The sequence below is a fragment of the Excalfactoria chinensis genome, chromosome Z (genome assembly GCF_039878825.1).
Source record: "Excalfactoria chinensis isolate bCotChi1 chromosome Z, bCotChi1.hap2, whole genome shotgun sequence".
Taxonomy (NCBI): Eukaryota; Metazoa; Chordata; class Aves; order Galliformes; family Phasianidae; genus Excalfactoria; species Excalfactoria chinensis.
Window position 1 is genome coordinate 3,021,325 of NC_092857.1, and position 6,000 is coordinate 3,027,324.

Genomic DNA, 6,000 nt, shown 5'->3' on the forward strand with positions numbered 1-6,000 from the left:
GCAGTATCAACAGTTGAATATTTTATTTATTTATTTATTTTCAGTTGAAGAAAGTAGGATGCAAAACCATGCAGGAATCACTGGGAGAATGGGAGATGTAGAGGAGAGAGAGGAAATCCAGTTAGTGGACAAAATGTGGTCATGGTTAAAAAATAATAGTAAAGTGATGTATGTATGCTCCGTATGTTGTGAAAGGATCAGTCAATTCAGATGGATACGGCAATTTTCTGTGAGAAGCTATAGGGTACACTCATCATGGATTACATATTTTCAGAAGTCTCTCCACACTCATAGAATTATAGAAACACCAAGGTTGGAAATGACGTCCAAGGTCATCCAAACCAACCATCCACCAATATTTCCCACTAAACCATGTCTCTCAGTACAACATCTAAGTGTTTCTTGAACACCTCAAGGGTCAGTGACTCCACCACCTCCCTGGGCAGCCAATTCCAGTGCTTGAACTCTCTTTCAGTGAATAAATTTTCCCGACTTTCAGCCTGAATGTCCCCTGGCACAACTTGAGGCCATAAATTCATTCTTACATTAATATTTTGTGATTAATTAATATCTTAGTGTTTCAGTGTTTAGACCAGAGTTATCTTCTTCATTTGTCCAACAGCAGTTTTGTGTCTCACTTTCTGGAAAATAATCTATTTTCTTCATTCCTTTAAGTTCTTCATTTCTGATCATTCTAGGTTTTTAATTGGTTAATAATTATTGTTACATTTTGCTTTTATCAAAATTATTTCTTAAAATTCTTATGGTTAATAAACTTCAAAGATAATAATAAAGGCAATTTAAATTTTCTATCTGTTCTGTGTGTCTTTAACAAATTAAATTCTGTATCTATGGTGTCATGTCCCTTTGGATAGTGGTGTAACTTTTATGCAGAGACACCAGAATTATGCCATGTTCTTACAGACGTACTTCAGTGAAAAATCAGGGATGAACTGTCTCTCCCATCAACCCCCTCCAAAAGAGACATATAAAAAAGACATATATAGATCAACTGAAAAAGACAAAGCCAAGTGAAAAATGCAAATTATCAAAGAAATCAACAATATGTTGTTTTAATGAGAGAGATTGGAGCATTTCATTTCAGAGTTATTAGATACCTGAGTGCAGGTGTCTAAGGCCATTTAAATGCCTTGCAGTGATGTATATATTTTCAAGGGTCTGAGAGGTGCAGATGGAAAGCCACTGCAGACTTGTTGCACCCCTGCACAGTAGCAACTGGAGATCGAGAAGGATAGCTCAGAGCTTGTGGAGGCTTGAAGACAAATGTTAGGCAGTATAATCCCATCCAGAGCTTCCCAGTTCATTTTGGAATGTCATTTTATTTCAGCTTTTGTGCTTATTCTATACTGGTAAGTAAATATATAAATAAAAGTACAAGCAGTGAAACAGATCACCACATCTGAGGTCACTGAAAAATCCTGTTCTAATAAAGGGAATTTTGGGGATCAAATAAGCAAAACATTTCCACCTCTTTTTGTCTTATAAAATGAAACAATTCTCCTCTCCCCAAATATTTATGGTTTACCCAAACACAGATCACATAATTACAAAACAGGAATTAACAAAGAACTCCAGCTAGAATTGCCTGCTTCTGCATGGATATAAAGAGAACCCAGATAAAAACTCTGATTAAATGCCTAACATTAAACCAGATGAGGGGAGATGAAAAGCAGCCTTAAAGGCAAGACTGCTTTTAGTTGCTTGAAGCAGGATTTTCTGAAGGGCAAATACAATTCAAGGCAAAAAGGAGTGGTTGAGGTAATTATTAATTCTATGGTTTGGAAGAGAATTACCTGAGACCCTAAATGCTGTTTAATGAACTTGTGACAGAAGTGACATTTATGGCAGAAGATTTCAGTGGCTTAGATGATTATATGGCTGATAAAAAATAATGAAAATAGACCAATAAGAATTTATACAGTTACAATATTATTAAAACTTTATAAGCACTTGCTAATTGGCATCAGTAATAAAAATTAATGTAGCTACATGCGCTTAAGTATTTCACCCAGTAGTGAGGAAATGAACAGTGACATGATATACTACTAATAATTAATACTATGTACATTTTATTAGGCAAATAGTATGTCTAAGCTTTTGCCAGGAGAAGGAAATAATATTATTCAGTCTGTGTGCTAGATACAGTAGGTTGAAGATGGCTTTCTATCTAAAAGTGTTGAAAATAATGCTTAGAGATATAGATACATTAAAAAGTGATGCCACATCAAATAAACAACAACAAAAAACAATGCTGAAACCTAGACAGGCTTTTCTAATAAATCATGTTGGGCAATTTAGATGGTATCCTTCTGTACTTAAAATTTGAATTTTCAAATAAAGATTGTATCAGTTCTCTCTTGGTGTGTGGTAATATATATATACATATATAGGAATGAGGGAAAAGTATTGGTGACATGAAAGAACTGCTAAAACAAGATGTGTCAAAGGATCTACAGATCTCATAAGTAGATCCTAAAAAAGCAGCAAAAGTTAAAATCATTTTTAGATCTCAGACACCAGCGCATTTGTATCAGCATCACAAGAAAGCCATTCAACATGTTTGATTGAGTACCTTACTGTAAGAAATGCGGGGGATAAGTATATATTCTAGATCTCCTTTTCTAATCTGCTCAAACTCTAGCATGTACAATCAGACATCAGGATTGCTGTTTTAACTCTCTGGAACCTACTTATTTATTTTATCTCCACCCCACACCATGCAAACCAGGAGATATATTTCTTGTTTCTTATGTGAGAGTTTGATAGTTAGTAGAATCCTCAAAAATCCCAACTTTAATCTCCTCTTTTTCCTGAAATATATAAAATGTTTAAAATGTGAACCCTATCTTTGTAGAGACTGCAGATAAACAGTGCAAACTTTGTGGGTTTTTTATTTTTTATTTTTTTTAATCAGTTGATTATTGGATGAGACAAATAATGTAATAAAGCAATGAAACATCTAATGCATATTTCTAACAGGACATCCCGGGAAAAACTAACCCATTGAGATTAATTCATTTTCTTGTGTCCAACTAATTATTTGTTAATCCAGAAAAGCTTAAATGTTTAGAGAACAGAGAATACTTCTACTCTAATCTTCTGTGTAGTGTAACAAGTAGGATCCTTTCATGTTAAAAACTGATGAGGGCAGAAGAATTTTACTATTGAATTTTCAAGTTCAAACCTTCAAGACTGTTCAGGTAGAAGAAGAACAGATAAACTAAATTCCTGCAGCGAGGAATTGAACATAGCTTTCCCAGTCCTCTCGGGCTGCTATAACCACAGACAGACCATTATTTTTTCAATCTTATTCTCTGGAGGGAAGCTAGATAAAAGGCTGGCAGGATGTAGCTTAGATTCACTGTACGTACTCTTCTGAAATACAGCCATGAAAGACAGACTACTTTATTTTGTCCTTGATTACTTTTTGTTCTGAGCCATGAGTCCACCCACAGATTAAATAGGTTTTGTCAATTTTGTCTCAGGGTGGTATGCTGATGATTAGTATTTATTGATATAATTACTCTGTGATCTTTCATTTAAATTCAACCAAATCTGTGACATCTTTTACTGACATGTCTGATCATTCTCAGGCATTTAATTTGGGGAAACTGAAAGTTAGCAGTCTTGGGGGTTAAATAATCTTTCTACTATACAACAGACCCTTTATTCAGAAAGATATCCAACCAGCCTTACTTTTCATATGATTTCTTTTCTTAAAATTGATTGTTAATTTATGCACAGAATTGCTCCAATTTCCATAGAGAAATTAAAGCTTACTATGATGAGACCCTGTATTTTCTGCTGTCTTTTCATTATTTCCCCCCTTTTCAATTTAAATAATAAATTTAAAGTATGGATACAGAGATATATATGACACCTTTTGATTTCATATATACCATATATAAATAAAATAAAGAAATTGGAGGAACTGAGTTTTCACAGCTTCCATAACTTTTGTATGCCATCAAAGAATTCATATATTTTTCTGTCTGTTCTTTGATATTATGTTCAATATTTTGACCTTCCTCACAATGACTCACACAGGCAGAATGTTTTCCCAAGGAATATTTGTCTAGTAGGTGAGTGATTTCATTTCAGATCCCAGTTAATAAGTCACTTTTGTCTGTTTACATCTGTTTGGAGAGATACTCCATTCATTTTCATTTCAAAAACACTTTTCAGCATACATTCTGTTGTCTAGATTACAAAAATAAACAAATTTGTAGAGCAGCATTAAGTGTATCTAATTTCAGATATCTGACATAGATAATGTTCATCTGATCTGTTAGTATAGGTACTTCTAACTGATTATGGAAAGAAATAGGTAATAAGATGAATCTTGTACAGTCTAAAATTAGATAGATCTGTCCTGCTTTAAAGTACTTATATCTTTTCATAAACCAAAAAGAGGGTAGTGATAAGTATTTGAGATGCAAACATATGTTTTGGAACTGTCTAAAGTTAAGGAAGATTATTTCCAGCTGGAAATGAAGAGTAATAGTAGCATGTCTAAGACCACAAGAATATGTTTCCTCTCTCTGCTCTTCCAGTGGAAGAGGTCACTCATCGCAAACAAAATAAAGGGCACAATCATTTGAATAGGTGCACACAAAGCCATATGTAGAATTGCTCAAAGCTGCTGACAAATAGAGTTGAACTTCTAAAAAAGTACTGCAAATCAAATGTTATTCAAAAATAGTTCAAGAATGGGGTGGGGAGATGGCAGAGACAGTAAAGGGTGAAAGACAGTGTCATTCAATTAGTAAACTAATGGGGAAGCAAGTGTAGTCTTAGACCTGTAGCTTGTCCCTTGAGGTCAATGTTTGTTAAGTTGATTGTAGATTCAACTGAAAACCTAACAGAGAAAGTTTATATCACCCTGTAAACAAAGCAACACTTCTCCTGTCAGTTCTCCAGTCTACTTAACATCCTCATTTATATTCTACAATTCTGACTTAAAATCAGGCAAATCAGGCTTCTTTTCCGCTGTAATGCTAAGTGGTGCCATTTTATGGTCCACTATTAAATTATTATAATCTTTCCTTCTTCTTCCCTACTCCCCCTCCACCTTTTTTTTTTTTTTTTTTTTTTTTTTTTTCCCTGTGTCTCCCAGAGGTGTTTGCATTTGTGTGGCAAGCACATGGATTCTTTCCTCATGGTTTGCTCCAGCATGACATAAACTATTTAATTGTCAATTATTAAGTCATCTGTACTTTCCTGAAATGATTCATAGTGGGATGGCAGGAAATTATTCCTAGTGGAATGACAGGATATGATATGATGAAATCACAATTCACATGTAAATTAGATTTCTGCTGATAGAAATCCATAGTCCACTGGGGATTCACAAAAAGAAAATGCTGCAAGGTTTATCCATTGGGTAGATTATTTATTAATGGAGAGCCCCTTTATTAATCCTGTCCACTTTCAGTTGTTAAAACCCAGGGGAATACTCTTCTTTAGTTGCAGTTTGATGTGAAGGTTTTAGACAAACAACAACATTTCTATTCTGCCTTTTTATATATATTCCCCTCTAGTAACTGATTTGTCAATCATCTACATAAATATATATCTCAAGCCTGACCACTAGCTGACATAATTCACTGTAACTTTATTTCTTGAATGGAATTGCGCCAATTTACCCAGGCTGATGTTGCATTGACCACAGATTTAACTATATACAGCTACACAAAAATTGTCACGCTTCTTTATTTTCGTTCTCTTTACAAAGCTTTCTGCACAAATTATCTCTTTGGCTTCCTCTGATTCACTTTAAAAGTGCTACATTAATTTTAAATGCAAATTGCAACAATTAAATTTGACCTTATAAACTATCAGATGTGATGGGAATTTCCCTTCCTGATTTTCTTTTTTTTTTTTTTTTTTTTTTTTTTATCTTAAATTGGAAGGGAACCAAAGCTAGCAAGCAGGGAATTTCAAAGCCCAGACAAATGCTATTCATGGATACAGACTCCT